The following is a 19,290-nucleotide window of genomic DNA, read 5'->3' as shown; positions in this document are numbered from 1 at the left end:
ATTTTTTTCGACATGGCTTTGAAGGACCTGAAACAATGGGCTGATGCTTCCCCATTCTCCAGCCAATTAAATTTCACTTGCTGGGCTAGTCTTTTTTCTTCCCGTTGGTTCCCCACAGCCAGCACCTCCCCTATAACCAGCAAGTCCATTTTAGTATCTTCTGAGAATTGCTGTTGCAGCTACAATTTGAGGCTCTCAATCCTCCTTTCCAAATTCACTATATGATGCTTTGTCCTGCCGAACACCTTAACGTTCCATTCCTTTACGGCCACTTTGAGATTTTTTAGTCAACAAGACGATTAAGCCCCAGCTCTTGTGAAGGTAGCTGCCATATCTCCTTAACCACCTCCCTAAACCCCTCATGTGATACCCACATTTGTTGAAATTTGAATGAAGATGGGCCATACCAAAAATTTACTAGTTGAAGCTCAATGACCATAGGGGCATGGTCTGATGATCTCCTTGGTAAGTAACTCAACGTGGCCTCTGGGAGCAGCACAAAGGCCTTCGAGTTCATAGACACCTATCTAATTTCGACCAATTTCGAGCCAAGCCCAACTGTCCATTACACTAGGAAAATAGGCTTCCCAGTGACTTCATATCTCGTAATCCACCTGACTCAATGGAAGCATTCAACTCCTCCATCGCTACACTCAAACGAGGTCTGCCCGCACGCCTTTCGTTATCTCCCCGAATAACATTAAAATCTCCAAGGCCTAACCATGCTGCATCATGCGGAATGTCCTGCTATAAAAATTGCCAAAGCTCCCTGCGTTCATGGTGACTGCATTTCGCATACATAGCAGAGATATAAATCCGCTTGTTCTCAAATGACTGCGACAATGTCACGTGTTTGGCACTAGCATTTAGAACTTCAACTTGTAAACCCTCCCCCCATAACAACCATATCTTCCCACCAATACTCTGATTTGAAAAATAGGACTCAAAATTAAATCTACTTTGCAAGAATTTCAATTTAGATTCATTGGCAAAGGGTTCTGCCAACATAAGTAAGTTCGACTTCCTTCCAGAACATAGGCCTACACATCATAAATTCGGTCGTAAGGGTTTGCTAGGAACCTTGGTAGAGCTTCTTAATTGTCTCCTGCTTTTGTTTATCTCCATTCTTGGCTGCAACTCACTCTCCGATGGGGAATCTTTGAATTTCCTCAAGTGCTACCTGAGCTCCCCTTCAAGATCCGATAGAGATCCCTCCCGACCAACGTGTTCCTCCTCCCTTAAACCCATGCTATCCCCACATTCAACTCAGGCAATTCCATACCACAAAACCCACCCTCTAACTCTTTTGCCTCCCCTGGAACCTCTTCTAAGAGAAGCGGACAGGAATCAGGCACCAAAGAAACCTCCTCCATCAGTAAAGTATTTGACCAGGGCCCTTTGCTGAGCAACTTCTTTTCTCCCAGCTCCACCTCTCCCTCCTCAACGTCATCCCTTTTTCCAGAGCCTGTTTCTAGCACACATGAAATCGAGCCTTCCACCTGAGTCTCCTAAACCACCATTAATTTTATTACCGTCCCTCTCTTTTTCAATGTTGCTCTGCCCTTCCTTTATTGTTTCTACATTTTGGTTGCCCTTTTCCTCCTGTGTTTTCGGAACCCAACTCCTCTTCTGTTTCTCCCCTTCTTTCTTTTTGCTTTCCACTTCTTTTTTCCCTCCATCTTTCCAATGACAAGTTTTAGCTTTGTGCCCTTGAACATTTCATCTACAACAATACACCGGGAGGATCTCATACTTTATATCCACATACAAACAGGAAGGCTTATAGGGGATTCCAATCTAGAGCCCTTGAAGTGGGTCCTTCGTTGCATCCATTTCTACACACACCTGAGCCCCATCCGTTTGAGTCGCACACTTCGTGGTATTATCTCGGCGCAAATATCTTCCAATAAGGGCAATAATATTCTTCAAGATTGATTCATGATAAAAGTTTGGCAGCAGACCCGGAAGAACTACCCAAACTAGAACGAGAGAGGGCTCCCTATCCTCACTAACATCTGGATGCCATTGAAATCCCCAATAAGGCACTCCATCAATCTCGGTAGCTTCTCTGAATAAAACCTTCAGAAAATCAGTCTCATTTGAAAGCTAAACGAAAACGTTCCGAAGTTTGTGCATTGAAGAAACCATAGGTTGTGCCCCCAATCCCCAATGACTCCAAATGAATGAACGGATTGAGTCCAGTGTTGGACGTTGCCACATGAACTTCAAAACCATGAAAAATTTAAAAGGTTTTGCAGAGCGATCGATCTCCTATTTGAAAAAAATGACACAAACTTCTCAATCAATAACATTTGAGGGTCTCATCGGAATAGACTTTCGGGAGGGGCTAGGATGACTGCACAACCATGTTTGCGAAGGTTCGCAGTCGCCCAGCCATCGCCTGGGGGCCCTGCTGGCCAAAGTGGCGGCCATGATACTTACAATCATGCAAGAGACAAAATCTAGCAGAGCTCTAAAAGGTAAAAACATCACTCTAAAATAAAGTCTTAAAAAAATATTTTACATTTGAGTGATGTTTTGAAAGGAAATATTTAAGAACACTAGAAAATAATTGTGTTGGTCAAACGGAATGTAAACGAGACATAGTGCTATAAGTATACCATTCTGTAAACAGTAAAAAAAAAAAAAATCATCGTCGGTATAACATTGCGTAAACTTATCTCCGTGTACTAATAATTTCAATTAGGAAATATAGTAAATGCGAATAAATACAGCCACCCCACCAACAATTCTGATAGTTACAAGTCTAGGTTTTATCCCGTGATGCACATTATTGATCTCGATATTCCTCGATGGGAGCATAATTATAGATATATATATATATATATCTCGATATTCTTGATTGATCTGATCCTCAAACCGAAAATATATCGCTTGTTGCATAAACCTGGCATCGCATGTAAGACTGTTCATCCGGGCCGGGTTTTTTCCCGGCCCGGTCCGGAACCCGGAAAACCGGGTTCCGGTTCCGGGTTTCGACCCGGATCAAACTCGGGCCGAAACCCGGGTTTGAAAACCCGGACCAACCCGGTCCGGATACGGGTTTGAAACCCGGGTACCGGGTTTTAACCCGGTACCCGGATCTTTATTTTTTTTTATAAAAACCGGTATCAAAACGACGCCGTTTTGATACCGGTTATATTCATCTTCTTCCCCCCCCCCCCTCCCGCGTCTCTCTCGCTCGCTCGCTCTCTCGTTACGCTGCGAAAACCCTAAGCCCCTTGAGCCCATGACCCCGTGAGCCGTGACCCCGTGACCGTCCGCCGCTCGTCCTCGCCGCATCTCGGTCGCTGCATCTCGGTCACTGTCGACCTTTCCCTCTCTCTCTCGGTCGCTGCATCTCGGTCCCGCTTGTTTGGGTACTCTCTCTCTCTCTCTCTCTCTCTCTCTCTGTAACTATGATTCTGTGCGTGAGGAATGGATGGGGTAATCACTTGGTTGAGTAGAGTACTGGGTTTGGTTTTAATTGTTAGGGGAATATCCAACTTGATTTTATTTGTTGGGTTTGGTTGTTCTAACTTGTGTAACTATGATTATGTTGCATTGTTTATATAGTTGTTAATAGCTTGTGAACAACCGAAGGTCCGAAGCTATATTTTTGGATGTGTATTTGGATGTAAGCAAATCTCCTATACCAAGTATAGGAACGTGGAGGTGCCCACAATGCGTGGGGTTGTTTTGGAGGGTTGAAGATAGAACAGATACTATAAATGTCCATTAATTTTCAATACATTGCAACTAAATCCTTATTGGGTTTACATGTCTGCATTGCACATCAGTATTCAGTAGTGCAAAAAATGTACCTTCAATGCCAATAGGGCATAGCTGTGTGCTCAACACGACCATGGGCATCCATCGAATTTTACCCACTGTACTGGACACACATTCCTCCATATTATAAGCCTGTTCATCCGGGTTCCAACCCGGGAACCCGGGTATACCCGGCCCAAGCATCAAGCATGCGTTACTAATTATAAAGACTTCCCCCCAAATGGCACTAAGCCTATGACTTGGAAACACCACCTAAGTCTAGTATTATTTTTATCTTTCAATCATGCAAACATGTTGGAACTTTTTGTTTGCTGTTTTGTTTAAAATATGTATTTCCTGAAATAATAGGGGTACCCCAATAGGCAATAGCTCCATCATGTCTTATTATAGCTAAGCTCGTTTATCAAAATGGCTTTGGCAACAAGAAAAATTTCCCCATTTTCAACTACATAGATATCAACTGTCATGCATGCTTTTGTTCATAATAGAGCTAAAGATAAGAAGGCAGCTGGCTGCTTTATTTGATTTGTTAGAACAGTCTGAACAGATTCAAAGGCACATCTAAAAGCAGGCACAAAAAAAATAAAGATCCCTCACCACATATTCAACCATTAGCACAAAGAACTTCCCCAATCATAACGAAAAGCATCTCAAGGTTACTTCTTCAAAATAAAAGCTGGCTGCTCTTCTAAAAGCAGCCAATAAAAGCTGGCTGCAAATTGCTTAAATTGCTCAAATAATCCAATAAATTCTGCAAATTGCTTAAATTGCTTTAATTGCTTTATGTTTCTTCAACCGAAATTGCTTAAATTCTGCAAATTGATTATTATTGTTTGATTATTTATTATATTGTGTTTGGTGGTTTTTATTACTCAATAACAGATGGAAGAAGATTCTGTGAGTTGTAATGTCGGTACAACCCAAGGGGTTGGTGGTGACTCCTCGTCTATTCCAGTGGATGTAGAGGAGCATGGGAGTATTCCAACCCTTTCATCCACATATACACAACAACCTACCCATTCCATCCCACCTTTACCCAAGCAATCAAAAAAAACACCTAGTAACCAATCGGTGGTTTGGGAACACTTTACTAAAGTGCAACCTCTTGACCATAATAACCCAAAAGCTCAGTGTAATTATTGCACTAAGCTATACAGTTGCCACTACAAGAATGGCACTTCATCTATGTTACACCACCTCCAGAATGCATGTAAAACTTCCCCTCTTAGATTTAAAGGAGTTGGAAAAAGTCAGTCATCTGGTGTTAAGAGGGATGGAGAGGGAAGAGTGTGTAGCCCACAAAGTCTAGTGAAGTATGATGCAGAAAAACTTAGGATTTCAACTGCTAAGTTTTTTATTAGGTGTGAATTACCTTTTAGGCTTGTGGAGAACGAAGGGTTTGTCGAGTATGTGGCTGATTTAGAGTCTCGATTTACTTTGCCATCCCGAATCACTTTAAAAAGGGATTGTATTAAGCTGTATAACGAAGAGAAGATACAGCTAAAAAAATTGTTGGATGGTCAAAGAATCTCTCTAACCACCGATACCTGGACATCGGTGCAAAATATGAACTACATGTGTATTACTGCACATTTTATTGATTGCAACTGGAAATTGCACAAAAAAATATTAAAGTTTTGTCAAATTCCCAACCATAGGGGCGAAACTATTGGGAGGATGTTAGACTTGGGGTTGCATGATTGGGAGATTAATAAGATCTTGACTATCACAGTTGATAATGCCTCTTCTAATGATGTTGCTGTTGATTATATGAGGAGGAGAATAAAGGATAGTGATTGTACCATATTGGGTGGTGAGTTTCTTCACATGCGGTGTGCTGCCCATATATTGAATTTGATTGTTATGGACGGCTTGAGAGAAGTTTATGAGTTTGTAACAAGAATTAGAGATGCCGTTAGATATGTGAAGTCTTCACCGTCGAGGTTTGCCAAGTTCAAGGCTTGTGCGGTAAAGGAAAATATTAGTGGGAGGATGATTTGCTTGGATGTTCCTACTAGATGGAACTCCACATATTTGATGTTGAGTACCGCTGAAAAACACAAACAAGCCTTTGAACACTATTATATGTGTGTGGATAGTGAATTCGTGAACCCCACTGTTGATGATTGGAGAAAAGCACATATTTTTGTAGAGTTGCTGAAAGTATTTTATGATGTTACATTGAACATTTCTGGTTCTTTGTATGTGACGGCTAATGTATACTTCCAAGAACTCTGCACAATTGAAGATACATTAAATGATATGTGCAATAGTCATGATATTATCACTAGCACCATGGGCATAAATATGAAAAGTAAGTATGAAAAATATTGGGGTAGCACAGATAGATTCAACTTGATGATATATGTTGCTTTTGTGCTTGATCCACGATATAAAATGATAGCACTGAAGTTTTGGTTGAATCAGTGCAAAGGGGATGAGTTGGCGGATAGGATAGAGGCTAAGGTTAAACTCTTGTTAAGGCGCTTGATTGAGCAGTATAACAAATTTCGTGTGGATAGTGGGGGGAGTTCTAATGTGGTTCAAGGGAGGCCAAGCACTACTTCTACTTCTACTACTATGTCGACTAAATTTGATATCAGGTTAGAGAAATTTCTTTTGGAGCAAGGGTTTATGGAGTTTAGATCAGAACTAGATCGGTATTTGTCGGAGGGGTGTGCACAGAAATCACCCAGTTTTGATATTTTGGATTGGTGGAGAGTTAATGCCACCAATTATCCTGTCCTTGCTGAGGTAGCACGTGATGTGTTATCCACTCCCATTTCCACTGTTGCCTCGGAGTCCGCATTTAGTACTGGAGGACGCATCTTGGATCCTTTTAGGAGCTCATTGTCTCCAGAGACCGTCGAAGCCCTCATTTGCACTCAAAATTGGTTAAGGACCAAACCTGTCGACATCCAGGAGTTGGAAGAATACGTACAGTCGATGGATCTTGAAGGTAAGTTTGAAACTTGAAATATTTTTCTAATATCTATTTATCTCGATTTATTATCTATCTAACTCATTGTTAATATTTTTTTAGATGATTCTGTAGCTTCATTTTCAACAGAGGCTGCAGTGAGTCTCTCTTCTCATTCATGTTAAAAAAATTCAAGAGTAAGTGTTTTCTTCTTGCATAATCTTACTTTCTTAAATGATTTAAGATGTATTTTGAAACCACTTCTTCTTGGGTGTTGTTGTGGGTTTGGGCATAATCTTGCATAATCTTACTTTTTTTTTTTGGGGAAAGCTCTATAAAGAAAAAATATACTTTCCTCATTTTTTCTCCTTTCTGAAAGCCGAATAGTAGGGACTATTAATGCTATTGTCTTCTTGTTGTTACTGCAAATATAGCAACAAAACTTTATGTCTGCCTTTCTCATAATTTATTATTCTTGTTACTTAATTAAGGAGGCAGTAACTCCATAGCCAAAATCCCATACTGGATAGTGGATACTTACCAGGATTCAAAACTAAAGAAGAAAGCACATGGGTCATTTTATACGGATTCATGTTAATTTTATTTTAATTATTTCCTCCATATAATTTATAAATTTCTTGCAGGAAAAAGGTGGCAGCCTGTGTGAAGCATTTTGTGGGAGATGGTGGGACAACTAAGGGCATCAATGAGAACAATGCAGTGATTGACCGGCATGGGTTGCTCAGCATTCACATGCCTGCACTTCACCTTTATCAGACAATTGGCAGTCGGTTCATCTTCAAAGAACCTATATCGATTTTCTTTCATGTATACTCTCTTGCCCTTTACAACACCTTTGATTTGTTGACTGTAAACAAGTCACTTACATGTTCATCTAGTCGTAGGTCTTGTGGTATAAGGAGCTTCTTCTCAAGGGCATCCGTTTCACTTTCTAGCTTTTATGATATTCCCCCTTATCCTTGTCAACATTTTCCTTTTGGCGACTTTCTTTTTTCTGAAAAGTTTTATTGACTGTGCAGCATGTAAATTGATAGGTAAATTTTGACCAATCAATAGTACTACACATGCAAGTCTTCTTCATTTATCTGTCAGTTCATGCTCAAGGTCTTCTGCAAAGTCCTTTATGAATGATTGATCACATTTTTAGAAACTTTCACTATATCATATGTTTTCAGTCATCAATCTTCATTGTAGTTTGTGTTCTATTTTTAGTAGATTGTTACAAAGAGACCCCTGGCTGAACCCCTACCCTTGCTCTGGGCACCTCCTGTAGGTTTTTATCATACCATTTAGGTACTTGCACGGAAAGCTCTCATTTTGGTTTGTATCTTTGCAGGAAATGGAGAAATAGATGCATGGGATGAAATCAGTCAGGCTTTAAATGCAAAGAAGGCTCAGCTCTCTCAGGAGGGTGGTTGGAGTAAGGAAGAGACTTCGGGCAAAATGGACAATGAGAAATGCTGCTGGCATTAGGACACACACATATGCTGTTTCCTGTCAATGAGATTCAGCAATTTTGGTAGAAAGTAAAAGAATATCGTGATTAGTTTTGTGTATTTATGGGCTATGGATGGCCAAGGGCTTTGATATGGACACACACATATGCTGTTTCTGATTTTTATGTATTAGAGTTTAATTAAAGTAATGTATATGTTTTTATTTTACATGTATTTGTGAAAAAAAAAAAAAATCCGGGTTCAACCCGGAATCCGGAATCCGGGTTTCGAAAAACCCGGATTTATCCGGGTTCCGGCCCGGGTCTAACCCGGATAAACCCGGTCCGGGTTCCGGCCCGGGTTTGAAACCCGGGTCCCGGGCCGGGTATACCCGGGTTCCCGGGTTGGAACCCGGATGAACAGGCTTAATCGCATGACGGTCCTCTGCCTTTTTCTTATCTCTATAAAAAGAAATACATGCACCAACCACAGTCATGTCAACCTCCGCCAATGTTCATGACTGAGAGTTTTCACGTTGATATCCTCATTATTTGCCACAAGGAATCTCTAGACTGTAGGACGTACTATTGTTCAATGATGACAAAGGAGGCATGATCATGTCTGTGGGAAAAGGAAAGACAAATGAAGACATGATAATGGAGCTTCTTGTCATCGTTATCTGTTTCTCAAAGCCAACATGATTAATGTTTCTCATATTAATGCACCTTCGAACTGGAATGATCCTCTCACTCGGACTACAGGGTGGATGAAAAGGAAGAGGAAGGTAAGTACGTAACAAGTTGTCAGGAAGAGAAGGGGGAGTGAAAACCTTTCAAAATTGGTAAGACAAATACTACTTGGCCGATTACCGTTTTTTATTTTAATTTTGTTTACTTAACAATTAAGAAAACAATTTTAAATATATTCGTATATTTTTTTATTTTTTAAAAATATTTAAATATATTAAAAAATATGATTTTTTAAAAAAAAATTAAAATAAACTAACAGCGGTGCTTCTCAACCGGTAGAGTAGCACCGCTCAATTGGTAAATCATGCATTTATATATTACGTATCTTCATTTTTCGTTACCATGCAAAGCAACTTGATACATTGAAGATATAGAAATATTTTGTTTTCTATTTGCATGCATGCCCGCAAAATCCATGTACTAGAAATTACAGATTATCAAACAAAATACTTAATAAGTAAAAGATTACTTTTAATGCGAGACAATGATTGACAGTATGCTTTTATAACAATTTCTTTTCTACTTTTAAAAAAGGAAAAAATAATAAAAAAGACTGCCATCTGTTTTGCACCGAAGAAAAATACGGACACAATATTCATGTGAAAAAATAGTTGAATTGTAACATCATTCTTTCTCAGAGCTGGTCTCCACCAACTATGAATAATATCTCTTTGACAATCTGGATTATGCATGAAACGATTAATAGGGGTCACCTCTTTTCTTTTATTTTTTCCAACCGAGCAGGGGTTCCTGATGCTTGTTTCTTGGAACATAGTCTGTAGCTAAGCCACGTGTTCCTTATCTCGAAGGATCTACTTTTCAGACAAGATCAATCAATGCTTTTTTCTGGGATATTAATTACTCTGTGGCCGTGGTCACAGGGAACATCTTTGCACCGTTACAGATCATTTTTAGGTTAATTATTAATTAAAGAGATTAATTACGAATACAAACCTCTTCCTCTTTTAAAGAAATCCTTTGGAATACATTAGTGTGTGATATAATTAAGGAAGACATGAATATTAGCAAAAATTTTCTGTTTGAGTCATGTCATGATCAGGTCCCAAATGCACAAACTTTATCCAATTAGTCTCTGAGCAAAAAATAGACTCTATCATAAAATATAATTTTTTTAATCTTTTTTTGTTTTTATGATGGGTTTATTTTTTATAAAAGACTTATATAACACTTTTACATTTTAAATTTTTATATAAAATAATGTTAGAAAGAAATCATTATAACAATACACACTTTGTATTCACCATGTGACTACTTCTAGTTGATTATTTTCAATACTCACTTAAAAAAATATGTTTTCTAAATGATACTATATCATATATACAAAATAGATATTCTCAATAATAATTTTTATCTATATTTATTCTTTTATATATGATCATCAGTTCATCACCCAGTTTTTTGAGTCTTTGACGTCAAGAGAGATACAAATTATTACAAAACTGACCCCACAATATTTATATACTATTCTGTAATATTATTTCGAACATTTAAACGGAAGCGCTCATTTTATGCACTAACTTGAAACTCAAAATTCTGACGTAATTTTAGGGGAGATCGTTTTTCCTACCCCCATATGCTGCAACCACCGCAAGCTGCGAATACCTACCTATATGTAGGCCTGCAACATGGCCCGCCCAAGTCCTTTTTTACCCGATCCGACTCAGCTCGCAATCTAGGGCCCAGGGGGATTAAACCGACCCGACCCAACCCATTCGGATTGGGTAAAAAAGTATCGATCTTTTAAGAGGGTTGAAAGCTTTGCTCACATCACTCTGACATCGTGTTTCGCACACCAATCACCGATTTCGGATCTATAATTGCGGGCTAACGAACTATGAGAAGGACTACTGGTTTAATTTGGACTTGGGTATTACCCTTTTGTAATAATGTTTAATGAATTTCGATTACTCATTAAAAATAATAAAAATTTATTGTTTGTTGTTTAGGCCGGAAGATGAATGAGTATAAATTAAGAAATCAGGAAATGTGGGCTTATCATTCTCCTTTAATTTCTTCATAATTTATTGTGTTGGTGGTTTAGGATGTAGATAGATCGATAGCTGGACCTGCAGGCCAGCTTTTTCAACGTGCTGATCCTTGAAAGTTATAGAGATTTTGGGGCCATGCACAGATAATTATTAGGAAATAGCAATGTTAGATACAGTCTCTATTTGGAGACTGTAATACAAGCCTAGATAATTTTATCTTAAATTTTTTTAAAAATTATAAAACTATCCCTCTTGAAATGATGTTTTTTCTCATTTAATGAAGGGCCTGCACATGCAGTCTCCAAGTGGAGACTGCAAATAGAATTTCTCATTAGGAAAATGATAGAGCGATCGTTGGAGTTACCGTTGATTTTATTATATTTTTTTTATAATTATATTTATATAAATTTTTTAAATAATTTTAAATATTTAAAAAAATAAAAGATATTTATAATATTATTAAAAAATATTTTCTACTTCGTGATTAAAGAAATATTTTTTAATAATTTTTTACTTATTTTTTAATAATATTATAAATTTCTTTTATTTTTTTTAAATATTAAAAAATATTAAAAAAAAATCTATAAATAATAATTATAAAAAAAACATACTAAAAAACACATGGCTCTAGCAGGACTCTAATTATTATACTTTCTATCATTAACTGATCTGGCCTGGACCATATCCACTTGATCATATAAATATATATAAATATATATATATATATATATACTAGCGGTTGGGTAATGTGCGAGGCACATTTGCCCAGTTAAAAAATAATTTATTTTGTAAAATATAAATATGTTTTGGATTAAAAAAAAGAAAACGTAATCATAAGTAAAATAAGTAGTATATAGAGATTTTTTTTATGAACTCAATTTCTGTACCTAACAAGTGAAAAGAGATGTGGAGAATTTTTGTGATAGTGATAGTACTTCACTGCATAAATCGAAGCAATCCAACCGAAGAAAAAAAAATGAGAAGTGGTAAAATGAAGGGTTGGATTTAAATCTTAAAAATTTTAATGTACCAGCAGCAGCCTCGTCTTTCAAAAAACAACACACGTAGACATCATATCCTTAGATATGATTTGGATCGATGTATTAATAGTAGTGACATGGTTTGTGAATAGTAATATATAAAATTATTTGGATTAAGATGTTTTATTTGATTGTAGAAAATGAGAGAAAAAAAGTTAAAATAAAAATATTATAAAAGTTAAAATATTATTGGAATATAATTTTTTAATGTAGTTTTTGTTTTAAATTTAAAAAATTTATATTTAAGAAAATTGTAATGATTAGATTAACAAATAAAAAAATATTTTATATTTAAATAATATATTAAAAAATATATAAAAGTTTCTGAAAACCTAAGAATCTATTAATCTCTTCCTCGAACTCAATAATTTTGTTTGAGAAGAGATAGATTGTCAATTCCCTCCTGATCCAATGATGTTGTAAATTTTTTATTTTTTTAAAAATGTTTATGATGATTAAAAAAATACATGAAAAAAAGAAAAGAAAAATAAAAAAATGAAATACATATTCATGACATATTTTCAGGTTACTTTTTTATTAGTTGTAGCAGTTCTCTTTAGTTAATTAAGAATATTATCATATTTAAATTATGTTAAAACTCTAATTATTTATATAGTTATACTTTTTTAAAAATATTTAACAAAATTTCATTATTTATTTAATGATGAAATATTAGTATTTTATAAATGGCTTGGTTATTTTGAAATTAGTGGTACTTGTGTAAAATCCTGTATGGCGTAAGATTTTCTAATTGATAAAAGAAAAGCACGTTTGCCACATCTATCAAATTGAAGAAAAAAATAAAGTGTAATTTCAAATATTAAAATAGTCTAATGTATAAGAATAAAATTATTATTTATTTATGTTCATCATTTATTATGAAATTTAAATTATATTAAAAATTCAAATTAATTAGATAGTTTTTTTCTCTTAAAAATGTACAGTAAAATTTTATCATTTATTTAATGATAAAAAATTAGTATTGTATAAATTAAAGTTGATTTTTAGTGTATGATATAATAAACAGTAATAGGATATGCGAAAAAAACATGCGAAGAAAAAAAAAAACAACTTCTTTATTGATCATTTAAAACTTAAAAATCAATATTTTTTCCACTTTTTCTTTCTTCCTCTCTCTCATTCCCTATGCACGATTGCGGTATTACGTCGCACATTGGCATTCACATGAATAAAAAAAAAAAATTTTACTGTTCATCGTTCATCATACAATTGATGAATAGTAATAAGATAAGATAAGATTAAAAAAAAAAAAAAACCAGCAGATTTAGAGTTACTGTTCACGATGAACAGTAATAAATAGTAACATTATACGCACTTTTAAGAATAGGCAGATATTTATATATCTTATTTTCTCAAAAGTCAAAACCATCCCTTGTTTAATTTTAACCCGTGCCTGAATTTTATTTTTGTAAAATATTTTTATAAAACTATTAGTATTTATAATATTAGTCTGAGAAATACCGTACAACGTAGTAAATGATCATAATATATTAATTATTTAATATTATTTAGAGACGTGACATAAATATCAATATTTTATCTATTTTGCTTTTATTCTGGATCTTAAATTTTTGATAAAATTTTTAAGAAATATAATATGCAATAATTTATGTATATATGTGTGGACACATTACATTACTGTATCTTCATATAAAATATCATGTCATTAAAAACTTAATAAGTAATAATATTATTGTTCATTTATATATAAATTTAATAATAAAACATATATAGTGCGATCGATCGATGAGGTAATAAATATGCATGACGTCATCACCACTCTGAATATTAGCCAACAGAGAGATATGATGCCTGCATGCTTCATGTAAAGTTTATTGACGCACTACCGGTCTTATTACTCAGTCACTCATCGAGATTAGGTCATGTTTTGGTTACGGGCATTCGTTCACCAAACATAATAGAAAATATTACTTGTTTTTTTTTTTTTTTCTTTCCCTAGCTGATCGACTTTATAGCTTATCTTCTTAACGGGCATTATATGATTAAAAATTAATGTTACATATAATTGTAAAATGCGTAAATATTGTGTAGTCACTTTAAAAAAGAATAGAATCTATCATTAAAAAATTAATTTTTTTTATAAGTTCTATATTTATTCACTTTTTTTCGAATGACTACACGACTCTTGCACATTTACGACTGTAAGTATCATTTTTTGATTAAATTAGAGAGATCGATTAGTTTGTTTTCGAAAAGTTCAACTTTCTTTTTTGTTATAATGAATATTGTATTCAACTCAAGTACTAGTAAAACGAAGATATGTAATAATCATATTTCTAAAATTTGTCAACAATCAATAAAAATTATTTGTTGTAGAAAAAAAAGGAAAATAGTTGTAATTACCCCAGCAATATTAATTAAAAAACAAAAAAGTTCTACAGACTACAACTAGAACAAGATTATATAAAAATAAATTTATATTTTAGTTGATTCGTTAGATATATTTTACAATATAAATAATTTTACAATCTGATATATTATAAATTGACGTAATTTGATGTGATACGTTAAATTATAAATTTATTTTTATATAATCTATTTGTGATTAAAATATTTTTCATAATTAAAATTCTCCGCGCACGCATGCTTTGGTCGTTACAGTACTAATTTCGTTTTGAGCAATGCTTTGAGTTTTTTTTTATTTTTTTATACCCTTAACATTTTTTTTAAAAATAATTCATAACATCATTAAAAAATAATTTCTTAATTATTAAAAAAAAAAAAAAATTGTTGGGACCAACGTCAGTAGAGTAGCATTTTTCTTTCATTTTCGCCTTTATCCATCCAGACCAGGGTACAGCTGTGTTGTCCTCGAGCTGAAGCTCAACCTGATCTATTTTCTTATCTTCCATGGCTTCTTCTTGTCCATGCGCTTTAGATTCTAGCATGCCATCGTGTACGTTCTCACCTCCATGCAACTCTCTTGGACGATATTTATTATTTGGTAAAGCTCTGTGTTTTCTACCAGTCAGCTTCTCTACCTGCTCGACCATCTCCTTCGTCAGAGTGGACCCAAAATGAAGTCTTGATTTTTTTGCTTACATTAAAAAAATTGTCAGATATAAGAACAGATGACCAACAAAAACCTGAATACCCCTCACATAAGATTAGAACTAAAAACTCTGAAACGGAATTTGGCCTAATAAATTGGCTCTCACCCAAGATAAAAGTGAAAATCTTATTAATGAATTACAAAAACACACACACACACATATATATATATATATATATATATATTTTGAAAAAGTTGGGATTACATGTCCAGAAGTGATTCCTTCCAAATTTTATTAATAAAAACCCACTTATAGTGGAGGAAAACCGTGATAACAACAGAACACTTCAAGGTTCAAGATAAGGAAAAAAACTCAAAAATCCAAGTGTACCAGAGAAACACCTTAACCTCTAGAGACCAAGGACACCATGCAACAATATGCAAACGAAATTAAAAGAACCAAAAACATCAAACCTGAGACAGAGTCTAGCATTTGAAGGCATCAAGATCCATTAAGCTTGTGCGGAAGCTCTTGGAATGTCGCCCATGTACCTGATTTCTGATCTGAAGCCCAACGAGCTAAAAAGTCCGCCCCTGCATTTCCTTCTCTAAAGATATGTCCAATCTTAAATTCTAATGTAGATAGAATAGTTCCAACAAATGTTAATTTACATGCTTCGATAACGCGATATGGCCATTCCTCTTTCAAGTTCCAACAAATGTTGGTTTCGCATGCTAATTTCAGAGATGTAGTTAAAGAGACTTGGAATAACCCGGGCGTGCCTATGGGTTGTTTCGGTTTGGCTACTAAGTTGAAAAAGATGAAAGTGGTTTTAAAGGAGTGGAATTATTGGGTTTTCGGGCACACAGAGACAAATATTCAAGCCTTGGAAAATCAGATTGAGCATTTAGAAAGTCAGCTTCAGGGTGGTTTCTCAGAGGACGTTGATTCGGCTTTACTAGTCGCTAAAGAACAACTTGCTATATGGCTTCACAGAGAAGAAACTAGGCTATCACAACAGGTAAAGCTTAGTTGGATGGAAAACTGGGAGGCGTCGGCCCAATTTTTTAAGACTTTTGCCTCTTCATCTAAGACTATTGTACATGAAATGAGATTTCGGGATGTGACGTGTCTAAACAATCCGGAAGCTATTCATTCAGGAGTGGTGGATTTTTTTAGCTATTTCCTTCAAGCTAGACCACAGAGGAATCTACCAGATTTGGCGATGTATGTGCATAATTTTATTTTAGAGGGGGAAAATGATTGCCTCCTTCAACTCCCTTCAATCCAAGAGGTTAAAGAAGCTATGTTCTCCATTCCGGTATATAGCAGCTCTGGACCTGATGGGTTTGGTTATGATTTCTATAAATCGTGCTAGGATATTGTTGAAACTGATGTGGTGGCAGCAGTTAGTGATTTTTTCAATGGGGTTCTAATGCCTAGATTTTACTCAGCTTCTCATGTTGTGCTCATCCCAAAAATGCAGCAACATACAGGTTTTGAAAAATTTCAACCTATAAGTTTGTGCTCTGTCGTTTACAAGGTGTTTTCAAAATCTTGGTTCGCAGATTGTCACCCATATTGAGCAAAATTATCTCGCCTTAACAAGGTGCCTTTTTTCCCTAGGAGAAGTATATATGACAATACTACGTTGGTCCAAGAAATGATGCAGATAATAGACAAGAGGGTTTGTGGCGGAAATATGCTAATTAAAGTGGACATGGCTAAGGCGTATGATAGCCTTGATTGGGAGTGCTTATTACACGTTATGAAAGCTTTTGGGTTTTCTATTCGTTTTTGTGAGTTGATCAGGCAGTGTATTTCAACTCCTTAGTTCTCTGTGGTGATGAATGGATCGATAAAGGGTTTTTTTCCCAGTGGTCGTGGGCTTCGTCAAGGTGATCCATTATCGCCATATTTGTTTATTCTGGTTGAGGAAACTCTCACATTTGTTGAAACATAATTTCGCAACTGAAAAAATTATTCCTTTCTCTCATCCTCGTGGTACTCCCCTTATTTAGCACTTACTTTATGTTGATGATACTGTGGTCTTTACTAATGGAGGTAGATCTTCCCTAAAAGCTATCAGAGACGTTTTTGCTTTATATGAAGACTGATCTGGTCAAATGGTGAGTAAAGATAAGTCATCTATTTTCTTCCCCAATTACTATACAATTACTCAAAAAAGAAATGTATTGCAGCTAACCTCGTTCTCTGAAGGTTTCTTTCCAGCTAAATATTTGGGTGTCTCCCTTTTTACTGGCCGGGTAAAGGTTTCTTACTTTGATGATTTGTTGAATCGTACTCGTGGTCGTTTGGACGGGTGCCAAAATAGATTCTTAACCGTTGGTGCTCGTCTTATTTTATTGAAACATGTTGTTTTGAGTATTTCGGTACATTTGCTATTGGTCTTATAAGCTCCCAAGATTGTGGTGGCATCTTTAAATAGGCTCTTGAGTAATTTCTTTTTGAGAACATCGATTGGTAAGCAAAACCGTAAGTGGGTGGCTTGGCAAAAGATTTGCTCCCTCACATTGGAAGGGGGCCTGGGTTTAAGAAAAATAGAGGAAGTTCAATCCTCATTATTCATGAAGATGGCTTGGAACTTCTTGTCCCACGACTCTATGGGCAATTGTTTTCAAGAATAAATACTGCAGAGGAAAGAATGTGACCTTGGTGGATAATAGAAAAGGCTCATTATTATGGAGATGTGTTATTGCTATGGTTCCGAAGGTCATTACTCACGCTTGGTGGCGTGTTAAGGATGGACATGTGTCTTTTTGACGCGATCCATGGTTAAAATCAGGTTCTCTTATGGAGTCTTGTGAAATCTCTGCGCATCCATCTTTAAAGGTAAGAGAATGCCAAATTCAGAATGGACGGGATGTGGACTTGTTAAAAGAGTTGGTGGGGGAGTCAAAGTTGGAGGAAATTTTGAATGGTCTAGGGGAACATAAAGAAGGTGCAGATGTGCTGATTTGGAAACCGACGTTGAATGGGGACTTCTCATCTAGGTCAGCTTGGGAGTGCATCCGTGTTCGTGCACCAAAAACTGACTGGGCCTCATGGATTTGGCATTCTGCTCTTCTTAAGAAATATTCGGTTACAATTTGGTGGGCTTTAAACTCTAGCCTCAGTGTTGATGCACGTATTAGAGATTTGGGAATCCCACTGGTCTCTAAATGTGAGTGTTATGCTTAGGAGTGTATGGAAGATCAAGACCATGTCCTCGCCACATGGATGATTGCAATGAATATTTGGCGAAGAGCTTCCTTAACTATGGGTATGCCATATGACCCGGGTAGATCCTGGAAAGCTAATGTGGAGCTATGGTTTCGGAGAGCAACCCATTCATCACAAAAGGTACTATATTTGGTCTTGTTCCTATTATTATAACTTGGTTCCTTTGTGTTTGGAGATGTAAAGCTTGCGCGGAAGGGAAATTGAATAACGTGGATACTCTATGGGGGGCGATAAAAGTAGCTATTGGTTGGGTTGGTTTAAGATTGTGTGTGGGGAAAGATTTTAAAGAGGGGGATGAAAGAACTTTGAAAAATTTTAGTATTCCGATAACTGTTGTTTCTACACTGAGAGTTTGTCTTGTGAAATGGAATAAACCTTCTATGGGGTGGTTTAAATCAAATGTGGATAAGAGCTCTCTGGGTAATCCTGGTCGGATGGGAGTTGGCGGCCTTATTGGATGTTGGGACAAATAATGAATCTGAATTACGAGCCTTATATTATGGTTTACATCACTGTAAAGATTTGGCCATTCAAAAAGTTGAGATTGAAGTTGACTCTTTATTAGTTGCTAGTTGGTTGGAGAAAGCACTACAATAAAAATGTTTATTTACGACTAGTTATTTTCAATAAAATGATCATTTTCAACTAAAATGAGTCTGTTTTCATAGCAAACAGTCTTTTTCATCGCAACAAAATGGTCACAAATACCCTTTTCCTTGTAGTGAAGGAAGATGTAGCATAAGGTACTTGGAAGATTATTGGGAAATCCGCCTCTACATTTATTTCCTTCTCTAAAGATATGCCAGATCTTAAATTAATGAATTACATATGTTTATATAGAATTGTTACATCTATAAAAAAAAAATTATTACAAAAAAAAAAATTTACAAATTACCGTGCCTAACTTGATATAGGATGTCAGATCTAAATTTGAATGAGTTTTATAGTCTAACATATCAAATTAATTTCTAAATTTAATTTTATAAGATTTTTCTATTGAGCAAACAGTTTTTGTATTTTACCCTTTCTTCCAGGGATGATGATC

This window comes from Juglans regia, chromosome 7 (genome assembly GCF_001411555.2).
Source record: "Juglans regia cultivar Chandler chromosome 7, Walnut 2.0, whole genome shotgun sequence".
Classification (NCBI taxonomy): domain Eukaryota; kingdom Viridiplantae; phylum Streptophyta; class Magnoliopsida; order Fagales; family Juglandaceae; genus Juglans; species Juglans regia.
Note: the sequence above shows the minus strand (reverse complement) of the source record.